Source organism: Xiphias gladius, chromosome 23 (genome assembly GCF_016859285.1).
Source record: "Xiphias gladius isolate SHS-SW01 ecotype Sanya breed wild chromosome 23, ASM1685928v1, whole genome shotgun sequence".
Classification (NCBI taxonomy): Eukaryota; Metazoa; Chordata; class Actinopteri; order Istiophoriformes; family Xiphiidae; genus Xiphias; species Xiphias gladius.
In genome coordinates, this window is record NC_053422.1 from 7,117,220 (window position 1) to 7,133,792 (window position 16,573).

At 44.7% G+C, this 16,573-nt stretch overlaps 1 protein-coding gene across 1 annotated transcript in view; it reads left to right on the forward strand.

The window, feature by feature from the left end:
• The first annotated feature begins 6,404 nt into the window (after window positions 1–6,404).
• si:dkey-237h12.3 (teneurin-3) overlaps window positions 6,405–16,573 on the forward strand; it is a 145,524-nt gene continuing 135,355 nt past the window's right edge. Inside the window, exon 1 of the mRNA XM_040120290.1 lies at window positions 6,405–6,749. The gene's annotated coding sequence lies outside the window, so the exon portion shown is untranslated. The remainder of the gene's footprint in view (window positions 6,750–16,573) is intronic.

The window sequence follows — 16,573 nt, forward strand, 5'->3', positions numbered from 1 at the left end:
CGAGCCTGTCATTTTGCCACGGACCTTTATTCTGCGTCTTAAAAAAGTAAGGTGTCAAAAAAAACGAACGAATGCATTTCATTCCAGTGACAGCTCTTGGTTCAAAGAATGGCAGGCAATATTTGGTAAACAGGTGAAGTTTTAAAAAGTTTTCACATAGCCACCAGTTTGGTGGTTTCCACTATGTGCAATTATTTTGAGAGCATCTTGCTTCCTTATTGTGAGATATCTCTTGTGGAAGCCGAGGGTGTGTCCACAACTCTTTAAATTGGTTATATGGGGCACAGACTCAGGGGAGAGGAAAATAAACACTTAAATGAATCAAACAGGAGTATTACAGTAGTAAACTTCAAAACTGTTGTTGCCGGGAAAGTTTATACAGAAAAGCAAGTTTGCCTTCACTTAATTTGGTTTCTTCCTTCGGTTACAGTAAACCAGACAGTTATATTCAGAATCTTTCAGTCCAAGCTACGTACTAATTTCATACTAGTTAGAAAGAGGTTTATTAGATGAAAATGGAAGAAAACGGGCAGCCCCCTGTGTTTTGGGGGGCCCATAGTCTTCTTGGATATCAGTATTATATGATATGATATCGGTTTTGTTGATAAAATACATGAAAATATACTTGTCAGTTTTTCAACAAAAACTGTCCAGTAACTGTGGGGACTCCGTTTGAAGACTGTAGCGCAGTTCAGCTCAGCTGCCACTAACACACATCCTCACCTGTCAGTTTTGTAAGCAACAGACAATGGTAAGCGGCGTGGAAGTCGCTGAACCTCTGCTTTTGTCTGTCGAGGAGGTTGTCGCTATTCCACGCATCATCCCCACCACTGTGTTGATGAAGTATGACTTCCTGTAGCTAGCCCTCTTGTCTCTGTCTGCTCAGGCAGGACTCGGGTTCTCACTCAGGCTTGGTAGCTTGTAGAATGGTTACAACAGAAAAAGGTCTAAGGGATCCGTATCAGGATCGTTAGTTTATGTTATGTTTGTTAAAAAAACAAAACAAAAAAAACCCCAATAGCTGTTGACCGATATGTCATTGTTAGAATTTTTAAAAATCCCAAATATCAGTATCAGCCTCAAAATCCAGAACAGGTTGGGCTAAAGTAGAAAAAACAGGATTTTTTATTGCTTACACTTTTCTTAGAGGTTTCTTAGGTACCTTGACATCTAGCATGTGCTTGGTTGCATGAGGAACACTGGCCATTGAGGCACGCACATGGCATTAGATGTTGCACAAGAGACCAGTTTAATGCAAGCGCAGGACAGTGGACTAAACCCTCACCGCGTCCCATCAAACTGCACTTTTCCCGCGACCTGTAGACCTTAGAGAAGAGACGGAATTGTCCTTAAGTAAACACTTTACTGTATACGAGGCTGTCGCAAAAATCGTACGCCAAACTTAACGCCACTGCGTGTGATTCTTCACTTCCTACACAGCTGGAGTGACGCTCAAACTAAAAAGAAATTGTCAGGGCAGTCTTCTGTCTGAGAGGACATCGTGTGCTGCCTGCTCCTACGCTGCAGGTGAGATCCTTCATGTCCTTGTGTGCACTTTGTGCTCCTTGTACTTCCACTCTCCCACTGTTGAATTGTACCTGAGGCTGCAAGCCCATCTTAGCTGAGTTCAAGTCAATTTCAGGACTAAAGACCAATACCTCTAAGTCCTATTCAATGCTGAAATAGGCAATAAGTTGTGCACACGTCTGTTTGATTGCATGGAGTCACACTGAATGAGAAATTACATTTTGGCCTTTCTATATTCCATAACAGCCCCTTCAAACCCTTTAAACTCAAGTTAACTTGTGTTTTGTAAGAGGTAAATCTGCAGATACTGATGTGCGGACTGTTTCAGTGTCAATTTCTAAGTCATGTAATGTACAGTAGGCACAGTTAAGCAGAAAAACAAATCAAGTCTGTGCCTTTTTTCCATCGGTAATTTATTGCTGCAGAAAGAGCTGCACTGTATTTACCCAAGCTAACCTTTAGCGAAGTTATACAGTAGGAACAAAAGGATTATTTCTGTATTAATGATAGAATATTTTGGAAAATGTATTCCAAAATTAGATCTGGTTTTGTTCATGTATAACTCCCAATGTTACCCTGACGGCCATCCGCCAAATAAAAACATAGAAATGACAGGAATGTGACATTTCCGACAGCGAATGCCGCTTGTCGAGGGGGAATCTGTGTGTTATCGCCATGTCCTCTCCACCCTAATTCCACGGACATCACCGTATTAAGAGTTGAGTTAGGTAGTGAAAAAGTAAACAAAAACAGCCCCTCTCTGCTCTGCTACCGTCTGTCATGCTCCTCGTGCCCAGAGATTGAGTGTGTTTATCTCTGGACGCCGCCCTCTTTACTCAACGCTTAAGCTCCTCAGGTTAACGGAATGTAGTTCACAGGGTCTCCCGCCACCGGCTTTGATTCGCCGCAGGTCTCTTCCCTTTGAGGTTGCCCATTCATCTGAAAAATTTAGAATGACACTGAGCCTGTTTGATATTTCAAAAAAAAAGGTATTTCATTTTACTGTCCCGTTTTAACCGCATATTGAAAAACTTCAACTCCATTTCTGTCGGCTCGAAGCTCAGAGCTGTGGGTTTTATTTTAATAACAACACATTCGAAAAATAAATTGTGAACAGTTTTTTTTTTTTTCCAGGAAAAATTGAAAAGCAGAAATGCATTTTTGTCACCCAAGAGTCCAAGATTGTGATCAAGTGTAAAAAGAGCTTGGTACTTGAGACCACGTGTACACGATACGTACACACAGTATGTTCGGGGTAATTCCACATTATTAAGATGGTGCAAGGCTAAAATTTGGATCTACCTAGTCGGAGTTCTTTAATTACCTTTCACCGGCCTGAAAATTGTTTTTCTAGGTGTCTGGTTTCTCAGGTTTTCCACTCCCCTCTTTCGACTTGGTGGTGCTATAGCGACCCAGCACAATCGATAGAAATGTTCTGCAAATAATGACCTCAGAAGGAAACCAAGGCCCTCACATCTTGTTTCAAAGTGTCCTCTGAGATTTGAAGGCTCGGCAGAGAGGCATCCATCTCTCCTTTACTGTAGGCGACCGTGAATCTCGGTGAATCTGAGGCACATTTGCCAAAAGCTAACACTTTTTTGTATTGAAATATAATCATCTTTTTAAATTGCTGATATTGCCTGACACCAACCTAAATTTTTGTGAATTAAATGTTTACTTTTTCCCTTTGAATCTTTTTCTTCAGATGTAAAGGGGAAAGAAGGTGCTCCCCTAAAATCCTCGCTGTATAACCAAGGGTGAAAGCTGTTTTGTCCCCTTGGAAGGGATTCATTTCCACATGAAAAGAGAAGTTCTGTCCAATCCCTTTATACATGTCCATTTAGTTTGTGGAGCACAATACCAGACTAAGAAAAGGCACTAGCCCAGACAGTGTGAATATAATGCACTGCACATATACAAAGTGCACATCTATTGTTACTTTTGCTTTTTAACAGACATGGGACAAGACAAGACACAGCTTTGAACACATCAGACTCGTTGTCTGACCGCTTGGGGACAAATTCCTGCATACAGAGGAAGAGTAAGGGATTGTATGCATAATTTGTCGTGGGCTTTTTCATAATGTCCACAGGTCTCTCTGTCCCCGCGGTGTGGCCCATCTGCTTTTCTCTTCTGATACTGTACACGTGTGAAAAAACATAAGGAACCGGGGACAGATATGAGCCTTTATTCTTTAATGTATGCTACGCTCCTGGGCTTCAACGGTGAAGTTTCTGGTTCATGTTTTTGTGTATTCAGGCGTGCTCCCTTGCAAGCTGTAGGTAGCCTGGGAAGCAAATGCAGCAAATAATAGGGTAGTGTGTTCCCGCATTCAATTTTAGTGACTATTCCTGACTTTAATCTGAGTCTAAACAAAGCGCGGCAGGCGCTACAGGATGCGTGAATCTAGCGCTGCGTGTTCATACTGATAAAACTGTATCCTGTGAAACTCGTTCATCAATCTGTAATTTGTCTGAGGGGCCATTTGTTTGATATGAAGCCTCACATCTGCATCTCATTCAAGTTACGGTCTCAAATTCCTTCAATTCTCTTTTCATCATGCCAAACACGGCTGGTTACTGTATTTACCCTCATCACAGTTTGCCTCGGTCTTTGAATTCAGTCACTCCATGTTTAAAGTGACTGGCCTCCAATAGAGGGCACAGTTGACTGCGCGGACGAGAACAGTGCGCGTTCGGGAGAAACTAAAGCCTTGACGAGGGCTCTCGCACAAAAGGAAAATCCGCATCAAGGATGCAAACTAAAGACGAGCTGTAGTAACATTTGTGTGAAAAAGAAAGAGCTATTTTCTTCGGTTCAAGAAAGTGAAGGACCGCTAATGTATCATTAACCTCCTATGTACCAAACTTAAAAGAACCTTCGTGTTGGAATTTGTTGCTTAGTAACTAACTTCCACGTACAGTCTCTGAACAGCCCCCAAGAACATTACAGACGAGGGAAAAAAGTAGTTTGGCTCAAAGTAGAGGGAGGAAGGAGGGGTGGAAGCAGGAGGAGGACTGGCTTCAGCAGCCCTTAAGAGAATTCCTCTCCTTTTTAATGTCCTTTCTTTCTTTTTGCATGCCCTTGACTGAGCGCTGAATGGCAGAGTTGAAGATAGATTGTTGGGCAGTTGCCTTTCATGCAGATAATGCCATTTGATGGAGGCAAGTTTTTGATGTGCCCCGGGTACAATAAAAGAATCAAGCATCGGAGGCCGGGGCTGATTTTGCCGGGAGAAAAGCTGTCCTCAGTGATAACTTCATCACTGCATGTGGTCGGACGTGGGGTAAATTCGGGAAGGGGATTAAAAAAAGAAACTGCCCAGTCAGAGCTGCAGTAGTTGGCCCCCTATTGAGCCATGGGGCCCGCAGTCCGTAGCTCGAAGGTCTGTGATCTACCATTGGTATTGTTAGTCTTTCTCTCTTCTCTCTCCCTCAGAACCAAAATGACTTGGCCTCAAAATGCCTTTCTAGTGGGATTAGTGGGCCGTTGCTTTTGTAATTAATGAAACTCTGCTTTCCCCGGTCTGTCTTCTAAATGCTATCATTTGAGGCACATCAGATAGGGTCTCGTATGTTTGTCTTCAATCACAAAGCTGATTCAAAGTAAACGTGGTTTTGGTTAAAGACCAGGACGGAGAATGGCCGGGAGGCAAGTGCACTTATCTCTGTAGCTGGAGCACATCAAGATGAAGTTTTCACACTTAAAAAAAAAAAAAAAAGAAAGGAAAAATTCCGTGGAACTCCAGTGCTATCATCTAAAGGCGCACCAAGCCCCCTCAAAGCCTGCCCCCCTACTCTGTTGTATGTTAATGCGAAAGACACGGGGACAAAAATCTGAAGACGACGTGCATCAGAGCGACGATTTCTTCGGGGTCCTTGTTTGTCGCACGCCCCCCGCTGCGGTCCGTCCACTGCACCGCGGATGGTGGACGGAGCGAAACCGTACGAGCGGAGCTTTACTCAGCTGCCAGTCCGGAGGCAGCGTTCTCATTTGAACGCGCTTGGGCCTCGGTGTTTATCAAACACTTTGAATTAACAGCTTGAACCAAACCCTTGGCTGCCATTGTTCTGTGAGAAGCGACACATTTGTTTACATCGTTTCCCGCTCGCCCCCCCTGTCACACCGCAGGTGAGGGGGAAAAAAAAAAAATTGACTTGGGACTTGAGAGCGGGCCAATTGCGTGGCGGCGCGCGCGGCCATAGGTGAGCTCGAATGAGCGGCGTCTTGGTAGAAAAGAGAGGAGGAGAGCGCGAGCCGAGGGACAGGTGGGCCGAGAGGATGCTCCTCGGGGCTCGTCGGAAAATCCACTTCGGCTCTGCTTCACATTGAATTTATGGAGACATGTGTCCAGCTCGAAACTGACCAAAAACTTGACCTTGTCTTATGGGGGGGGGGTCCCGCTGATGCGGTCTAAGTTCTATAGGGTCCCGACTCCGAGGTAAACGGAGTATATACACATATATCTAGATATGTATTTTCTTCTAATGGTGGAACTAGTGTTGTTCCCACGTAGAGCTGTCTGCATGCTGCTCCTCGGCCGGAGGTCCTAGTCGACCCTCCTTTTTGTTTACGAGCTACATCACTACCGCGGTGCTGATAGGCAGACCGGAGGCGACGCCGAGGGGAAGCGACGGGATGCGCAGTCCATCAGCTGACAAGTGCACGTTGGACAAAGAGCGGCCGAGCGGCTGGCGAGCCTCCGCATCCTCACCGGGCCACTTTTCAGTTGTTGCTGTTTTTTTTTTAAAGAAAAAAAAACAGCCCATCCTGCGCCGCTGCCGCGTGACTGCGTTACTTCCCGGTAGGGGACAGCTGTAACGTTGGAAGCGCCGGCCGCGCGGGGCCACTGAGAGGACTCGGAGGATCTCTGAGCGGAGACGGCGTTTCGCACGGCGCTGGCAGCGGAAGCTCCCCTTGCCCCCCGACGCCCCTACGCAGCGCAGCGTGGCCGCCTCTCGCACGACCGTTCCGAACCGTGCGCGGGCGGCTTCGACGTGCAGCCAAGCCGAAGGGGTTTTTCTTTTTTTTTTTTCCTGTGGAGACCTGGAAGCGGCGTCTGCGACGAACAATTACGACGGTGTCGACTCGCGCACGCGGCTTTCGCGAGGCGGACACCGCGAGGCACTCCGCCCGCCGCCGCCCGCAAGTTTGGACTAACGCGCACCGCTGGAACTTTATGCGCCGCCGCCTCCGACGGGCTGGCACGAGGCTTCACGCAGGTCAGTGCGCTGTTAGTATTTCATAATTCGCCTTGGCTCTGGGTGACTGTCAACCGCGCCTAATTTAGATAAATGGCAGAATCTTTGGCGCTTGTTCGGTAGCGGGGTCCAATTTGGTCCGCACGCTGTGCTGCAATATCCAGGGTCCCCGGACAAGATTTGGAGCCGGGCTCCCGAGCCCGTTTCCCCCTGTCCGTCTCTTGATACGATGAATTGGATCATGCTTTGACCCAAACCCTGCGGATTTTTTTTTTTTGGTAATGAGCACAAGTGTCGAGCAAGACGTATGCGTTTCTGAACAGCTCCAGTTGGGGGAAATTCATCATAGCCTCAAGTTCAGCATCCAGAGAGATGCAGTTTGTAAAAGTCACCTGCCGTGCTTTGGAAAAGTGTCATTTGTTATCGTTTTCTGCTTTCAGAGGCTTTCGCAGGTCTCGGGTCGTTTTAAATGTCATGTTGGGGGGAAAAAAAAGTGGTACAGGAAATAGAATGAGAAGATGGTGTTGCAGCTTTGTGTGGGTTATTAAACCCGGTTTTTTTTTAATTAGTGATGACAGTGAGAACATGATCTTCCTCTCAGTCTCCATCAGCCCTCACACCAGTGTCCTCCTTAAGACCCCTGACCGAGAGCTGACACGGTGGGATGGCTTTGCTCCAAAAGGCGATTTTTATCTACACGTAAAATGCTATATAAAAGCCGGAAAGCCTTACACGGGGCCGTAAATCACCAGCAGAGATAGCCCGCTCAATCCACTAATAATTCGAGTGCCGATGATCTTTCTCTCTCTCTCTCTCTCGCTCTCTCTCTCTCACACACGCACACACTTGCTAAACTGTACCAAATCTGTGGTTTCAGCCTCAGGTGCAGGAGGTGGAGAAACTTCACCAGAGCCCTCTGAATGAATTTGAAAGGGGGGCCTGTAGGAGGGTTGTGCTCGGTACAGGGATTCAAAACCTCCTGGGTCAGACGTGTGCCTGCAGAAGCCGCAACTTCTAGGGTTCTGTTTTCGGCATTAGGAGAGGGGCGGTTTCCTGATGTGTAATTTGTGATTTTTTGTTTTTTTGTCAAGGGATAATTTGAGGAGCCTTAGGAAGTGCTGTTAATGAAACGGAGCGGTTGAAACGACAGCTAGTGCCCCCCCGTCGTTGTGTCTCAGGTATACAACATGGGGACTCGTCCCAGTGCCTGGCGTGAGCCGGGGAGAAACGATCTGGTTGGGCTCTGGCACGGACGAGGCTCCACGCAATCTGCAAACACGCTCAGCTGAGTCCACTCCACCCCAGAAGGACGCGTATATCAGTCCATCTAAACTGATTTATGGCTGTTGTCTTGAGTGCTGTTGAAGAACGGCAGCGGTTGAGGCCATTTTCTATTTCCCACTCTTCCTTTTCAGAAGGACTGAAATAGTAAAGTAAGCAAAAAAGTAAGCGCCCCCCCCCCCCCTTACTCCCACCCTCGAAATCATAACATGTACTTCTATTATCGTAGCGTTTGAGTTTTGTGAGGTGTAAAGTGGCAGGGCTATTGTGAAAAAATTTGTTTTCAGGTGATCGATATTCTCATCTCAGTCAGCCTTTAGCTGTGTCGTGGGCCACAGTAGAACAATAAAAAAAAAATAAAAAAAAACCCCCGACTCCACAGTACCAGAGAAACAGTCTGTCTTCCTTGTGCCAGCCTGTAAAAGCATTACACTGACACTTATTGGGTGATATTGAACATGTGCTTCTTCTAGTAGGGCACGAGAACACGAGTACAGTTTCCATTATCTTTTTCCAAGGCACCGATAAATATTCAAATGGACTTTCTTGAATCAGATATCACAAATGTGTGGCACCGGTGCTCTGTCGACTGCCCCGGGGTCCCGATGGAACAAGTGCGTTGTGTTACACACAACAGAGCACACCTGGAGTGCGACGGCGCCCCGTTGAATACCCAGGCTGTCGACACCTTTTCCACAGCTCTGCGGAGAAAAATAAATACACCAGTGTAGTTGTCTGTTATACACCGTGCCACAATGAAGCACTGAGGCACTTGGGCTTTCTGCTGTGATTCCTTATTAAGGCTTTAGCCTAATGCCTCAGCTTCCAACTTCATTGCCCTTTAATCCCACTAATCAAAGCAGGTGACTGCAATTTCTGATGCAGCCGAGAGCGGGATGTTCTCAAGGTGATTTTTTTTTTTTACTACGCTTGTAGCTGAAAATAATCTAATCAATGCGGAAATATTAGGAGAACTCCGTGCACAACACACTGCCACTCCGTGTCCCCATCCTTAAGTAATTTCCCCTTTCATTATTCCTGTGAAGAATTTAATATTCTGTGTGATGAGAACTGCCTCCTTTAGGGATAATGCCGGCTTGAATACTGGCCCTAAACAGTTTTATAGATTGTTATGGGGCAATCAAGGTGACTCCTCTTCCTCCGTAAAAATGACTCCTCTAAGGTCTGAGGTATGGAAGGGGAGGCGATGCGCAGACCGGCGTCTTGTTGCTTGTGGATGCGGACGGTGGCTCAGAAGATGACCTTATGAATTACAACATTTGATATGGCAAACAGGATGGCCGCGTCGCCTGTTTCAACACATCAGAGCAAACATGTGAAGGTTAATGCAGCCTGACAAACCACCCACAGTTCCCTGAGCTCGATGGATCGGTTCCATGTCATATTTACATTATATAATTGCTGCCCTCTAATCTGTTACTATTAACACACAGCCTGGCTGACTATTGTCTGCCGCACTCTCTTTGACCTGTTTTCTCTCTCACTGCGTTTTCTCCTTCCTCCCGTGAGAATAACTAGACATCATGATTAATAGTTGGCGTGAAAGTAAAGCACGTCGTGGTGTATTTAGGATCTTCAGAAATGTGAAGAAGCCAGGCTCCGGGATGGCGAAGCCGCCACCAGCAGACAGACACACATATTTGCTTTTAATGACCTTAGGTCAGAGGATTTTTTTTTTTTTTTTGGGTTCGGTGCAGCAATGTGATTTTGGTGGGGGGGGGGGATTGCATGTTTTTGAAATGTGCTTAGAGTAGGGATATTTAGTGACAGGACTTGATGCATTACCACTGTGGTCCTTAACTAGATTGTGTGTTGCACGAGAGAGATGGGGGGGGAAAAAAAGACACCACTTACAAAAAAAACAAACATAGTGTGGATGTGAGCACTTTTAGGACTACATATGCTTTATGCTGTCTCTGAAGCCACGATGATGTGCTGTGAGATTGCGTTATATATTACAGATATACTACTTTATATTCTTCCCCCAGTTTATAAACATTTTTTAATATTAAAATATGGCTGCCTCAAAGAGTTCGAGCCACAGCTAAGAGTATAAATGGAGTTTTCCATTAGCCTAAAGATGCACTTACATAGTATTTCCTATCTCGGATATCTCTTCAGCATAATGCGATACCTGACATTGCATTTTAATTGGAAAGGAGTGTTCCCAAGGGAGCAGCTACTGTACCCGCTCCATGGCTGTTGTAGACTCACGGCACGACCTAACGTGTCGTGCATAACATAAACCGACTCTCGCATCTCGTTGCGAGCAAACATGGAGATACGCCAGCAGTAATGTACGTGCGTAGGTGTTCGTGGATACAACAGCTGATCTGGTAATTGTTTATGGCGAAGTGGGAGCCATTCTTTAGGGTTACTTGAAATCAAGGAAAACAAATATTCAAGCATGACGGCTCTTGGTTTTGTTTCAAACATTTACTGCCGCTCTATGGCCAAAGTAGGCTGAGATGAAAGACACCCGCGATTAGCCACAGGATGCTGTCCTGCTGGTCCAGCTCTGGGAGCAGCACCGCTTCACACTGTTGTAACCTACAGATTAACATTTATGGCTCAGCATGCTCTGCTGGACTTTCTGGGTCAAGACCAATTGGCAAGATTGAGGAGTGGGCCTGACTCTGTCAGAGTACAACTCTCCCCTGTGCTCCGGGCCGAGGCTGGCGGGGAGAGCCAAACAGAAACGTGCTCAGTTCTGTCATAGGGAGAACAAAATAGAAATGCATTGTGCTCTCAGCTTGTGAAAATTGGCCCGAGTGAATACCTGCGCCATGTCTAGGTTTAGCCTTCGTGAAATACAGACATTACATTCAAAGTCACGGAAATGTTACATGTTTAAGGGACATTACACGGCACACGCTTTCTGTCGGTTGCTACTACACATGGGGAGATTTTCCTTATAAGTTATCATTAAACATTGTCCGGTTCACATTAAAATATTGATGAGACAAGTACTTTTATTATTTACAGGTTAAAACTTTTTTGTTTTGCCCGTTACGGTGCCTTCACTCGCCAAAATCCTAAAGACAGATTTCTTTTGCGGTTTTGCTATAATTGCACTAGGCAGTAGTAGCCCCGTAGGTGGTTCTCCAGAACAGCGTCAGCCCGCCAAGGGCCTCGGGTCTTTTGTGGCCCCTGGACAGCCCAGTGGGAAGTTGGGCGTCAGCTACGCTTTTCGATGGGGCTGCTTGACGGCCTCAATAATTCAGTTGATGCGACCTCTGCGATGCTGAAAGCCGCAGGTCTGGGGGGTGATGGAGAGCGATGATGAGGACAAGGCGGAGGCGCTGGCTCATGTGGAAAGCCAGACAGCAACACTTCCTCTCTCGGTTTATTGTCAGCAGGGTGAGAAAGAAGAAAATATTGAATATCAGACCATCAAGGAGTGTAAAACTGGCGCCTCAGAGTCAGAGTAATAGTATACAGGTCAGCAATCTTTGACTTCCACTGGAGAGCAGTGCGCATTCTAAAGTTGGTCTCAGCCAATCGCTACAGGCTTCAGGCTCTCCAAGTTTCACCCCTGGAAGAAGAGAAACCAGTGCGATGTTGGTGAATTTTCAGATTGATGTTTCTTTAATAAGGCCTGCAGTCTCTTAGTATTCTGATAGTGTGCCATCATGACCTACATACTCCTTAAAACGCTGACAACTAGAGAATAAAACCCCCCAGTTTCTTTATGTATTGTGTGGTTTATGTGGCACCATGTGCCTAAAGATAAAACACAGTCAATAGATTATTCTCTGTAAAGTGCAAAAATAGTATTCACTGTGGGCACGCAATTTGTATTTCTTCTGACTTCATATTATAAATGTGTGTATTTGGATTCCTCTTTGTAAAAATGATGTGGACGCACAACTACAAGAGCAGGTCAAAGTTTGTGTGTGGTCAGATTTCATATTTTCGAGCAGCCGTGGCAGCACTGGAGTATTGCATTCCCATTACACAGCATTGAAGCTGCTCCTCGCGCTCTTAGGTTTTCCGCAGCTACTCTGTGATTGCTGTGTTCTCCATCTCCCCCTCCACATGCAAAAACAGGGCGGGTTATTTTGTCGTACAATCATGTGAGATGCATTTTAATGCCACCCGATGTCAGCACTTTAGATATCCCCTCTGCATTAGAATTTTTATCCGGTAGCCAGGTTTGTATGCTCCGAGCATTTCAAATGTAGTTGGAGTAATGACTGTCAACCACTCTCTGAGTGCTCTGGTGATGGTTTATAGCAGTGCTACAATAACATCTCCAGATGTCTAGATTAGGCCGTCAAGCAAGACTGATACTTGATGGAGAATTTGTAATTAAAAGAGCACTGCTGGTGATGTAAATAAACGAGATACCTGCAATAATTCCTCCTTTTTTTTTTTTTTCCTCAGGATCCTTTAAGGTCAAGTTATTTCTTTCGTTTACCAGATATGTTGTGGACAGATTACGACATGAATTTCGTTCTTTCAATCACCCTCCGGGGCGCTGTGTCTGCTCTGTAGCTTCATTACAATGCAGTTACAGTATCACTGCAATTTAATTTATTTCCGTAACAATGGGTTGATCACGGATTTCTCTGTAAATTGCCACCTCTGTGGTGTTGATTTTATTTTTGTACACCATGCAGTCAATTCATTATGAGTAAGCATTAGATGACAATTGTTGACACCTTCTTGCGAGATTCCCAATTAAGTGAATGTACATGAACGTCATTTCTTCCTTAGATCACCCATGTGAAATAACACTGCAGCGATACCAATTTGAGAGAATAGCAAACTGTGGCCCATTGAATTAAGGCCGTCTGGTGTAATTGGGTGTGTGATATGGAAGGGAGCACCTATTTTGATAAGAGCTGGGTTCAATACTAGTAGCCTTGGATACAGCTAAATGCTCGAGACTGTATGTGTGAATGGACTGAATAATCTGCTATTAGCATTCGAGACAGAGGGAGATACTGCGGAGGAAACATTATAAAATCCTGCTTATTTTATATTCCAGCTGTCCACACCTAACAATTACATTTTAAAAAATGAATTTGGCTGTGCTTGCGCTTTTCCCACTAAAGATTCAATGAATATATAACTCACACTGTCACTGGTGAAGGGTTATTTGGGGGATTTGTAAACATCCCTGCTCAGCTTATTATGTTGTATCCTGGCACTAGCAGATGCCTTTTTTTATTATTTAATTCACACGGACAAAAAAAAAGCGAACAATGAAATGGTTAGGATTAGGCGTTGACCGCAATGATTTACCAGGGACAGACAATTACCGTGAAAAAAAACCAAAACAAAACATTGAGTTCACCAAAGCTTTTTGGTGCTTTGTTGTTCATAATCACAGTAGTTTGTTTGTCTTCTAAATGTGCTGAAACTATGAGGGATAAGGCTTCAAGCTCAGTGTGTGTTTGGAATAATCTGAAGTGGCTGCATCAGAGATTTGCATCACTGTATTCCACTTGTGAGTACTCTGCATCATACACTGAGAATAGAGACTCAGCATGGAGCGGGATTTCGTCATCTTTCCGGAGAGTCCCACTCTGTGCAGCAAGCTCATCCGTCACCAGGAACGCTAAGGATATAGCTGCCACAGAAATTTAATTGCCGGTAAATGCTGTCATGATATTGTTTGCTCTTTTTTTCCCTCTTGGTCACTTTCTCTCTCCGTCTCTTTATCTGACATTCTCTCAAACGGTGGATGATTGTGTATACATTTTAAAAGATTAAGAAAATGACAGTAATTTCTATGTAGGACCACACGACTCAATTTAACAACGAGGAAACTTAGCAGTAGTTGATCAGAACCCCTAGAAACTCCCATATAGAAAGATCAGCCAATCAAAAATAGATCATCTTGACTCTGATTGTCGTGTATTTTTAGGCAATAGTTCCCCACTTCATGTTGCAGCAAGGGATTTAGGCATCGAGCCTCGATAAAGAACGAACACAATCTGGTTCAGATGGCTTCCAGAATTCACAGAGTCTGGGCAACGTGCTGCAGACAAACACTTCTGTGTCTCCAAAATCACTGGTGTCAGGGGGAAACAGGCAGCATCTGATGGAACACTGCCCTGGTTCTTTCCTCTCCCCTTCTCCTAGTGCCGGGAGGCACGAAAAAAACAAAACAAAAAGAAGAACTGAAGAGAAACTGAAAGAGGAGAGGGAGAGAGGAGCGTCAAGGAGGAAAAGGAGAGAGACTCGACAAGATGAATTATGCAAAGCTGTCAGAGGCGGCTATTGTTGGAGGTGCCGGCTGTGTTAAAGGGAGCGAGCCCTGATCTCCACCAGCTCCATCAGCCACTCTCACCACTCCCCATGGCTGAGAGCCGTCTGATCTGTGCTCCGGCAAATGGCCAACAGCAAGATGAGAAGGGGGGAGGTAGTGGGACGGTCTGGGCCACTTGGTGACAGGCGGATTGTCTTGGAGGAACACACCAGCGACGACAAGTACGCTCTTTATTACCGTTATTTACAGAGGTCACCGACAGGGAGATCTGAGCTGATATGTACAGCAGCCCCGCGGAAATATAATTACCGAACAAAGGCTCAGTCGAGAGTTGCCATTTCAGCATTCTGGTCAGCAGCGGCTACTCCTGTTTTGCAAAATGCTTTGTGCGCTGAAGTGCCAACTCAGCTAAGACAGTGTATTTGTTTATTAAATTAGTTTTTCCCAGAACTCTTTATCACTTCCAAGAGATAATTTTTCATAGTCGATGACTTTTTAACTCCGCCAAGGAGGTCGTGTTTTCACCTGTGTCTGTTTATTGGTTTGTTTGTCGGTTTGTTTATTTTTCAGCAGGATTGCGCAGCAATTGCTGAACTAATTCGCGCCAAACTTGGTGGAGGGATGGGGCATAGGCCAGGGAGGAGCCCATTACATTTTGGGGCAGATCCAGATCATTTGTTGTTTGTTGGTGTATGTTGTTTGACATTGGCCTTGGCGGAGGTGTTCTAGCTTTTTAAATTAATCATTTGGTTGAATGGTCAGAAAATAGTTGCTGATTAGAATTTCTTGTAGCTCAAGGTGCTGCCTTCAAATTGCTTGTTTTGTCCAACAAATAGTCCAAAAGATGATGGAAATGATAAATCTTTAAAGGTATTAAAAAGGTATTTTCTCAGTCAGTTACAGCCTACTATGAATAATGGTTCGCTACGGGAACACAACGTTTTCTGCTAAAGTTAAAATGGCTTGGTTTGTTTCAGCAGAGATTTCATTGTGCTCTCCTAACTGGTTTGAAGCGGGTGGGACTCAGGTGGAAAGATGTGACATCATGTGCTTCCATGCACCAATCAGGATTTAGCTGATCAAAACCCACACAGTCTTGATGAATCAGATTAACTGGGTTTTTAAATGATAATAATACATAAAGATATTTTTCTTTTTTATTTAGTCACAAGTATGCAATGTTATAGAGAAATAGTTAAGATTCGAAGCCAAGTTTTCAGGGGCTTTAAATGATTATCAAAACTGCGTTCAGTTAGTTTTCTGATGCAAGACTGTGTAATTGTAGGACTGCAACTAACGACTATTTTCATTCTTTTCATGATTTTAAAAAAGAAAACACCCACCAGAAGTTCCCAGAGCCCAAGGTGGTGATGTCAGATTGCTTGTTTTTGTCCGACCAATGGTTCAAAGCCTAAAGATCCTCCATTGATGATGATATACACCTGATTAATCCTGCAAATTCTCACACCGGAGTAGCTGGAACCAGGGAATTATTGGAATATTTCCTTGATAAATGACTTTAATATTTAGCAAGTCGTTTATTAATTCTCTGACAACTGACAAATCAATTAATTGATTATTTGTTTCAGCACTAATCACCTGACTTATCAGATCAGCACCTTGCTTGAAGCCTTAAAAAAATGTATTTTCCTTTTGTGATTTTGATGAATAATGTACTGGATGTCATTTGAAAAATGTCTAATTATTTTTTGTATAAAAACAAACTACTGGTTCCAAGACATCTTAAAACGGTTGGTATCGCCTTTGGTCATCCCTTCCAGATCCTCAAGTTGGAAGCATAAAACATACCCTCTCTCATCTCTGATGAATAGCATACTGAACATCAGACATGAAACAAGTAAATCCCACTTAGATCCTTGAAACTTCTCCAACTGCACTGAAGAGCCAATTGACTTGGACACGTTTCTTCACACCATATTATACAGATGGTTTATGGTTTATGCTTCGAAGAAGTGCAGAGGTGTAGGACAGTATCGGGCGTCGGGGGGCCCGTACTCAACTGGCATGGGAGTCGTTGGGACGTGTGTGGAGCTGCGCTGCGTAGATCATGAACTGTCTTTTTCCTTGCCTCACTGGCTCGCCAGAGGACCTCTGCGTGACACTAATTTTGCAGTGTCGACTATTCCACCGAGCGGTCATGGGTGACTGCCTGTCCTGATTCCACTGCATGATCGAGTCTAAAAGGGAACGCAGAAGTGAGCGATACCGGACAAGTTATGAAAACAGGAACATGGATTTAGCAAAAGATTTTATAATTTGACGAACTGTCAAAAAGATGACATCTTCAGGTCCTCAGAGTAAA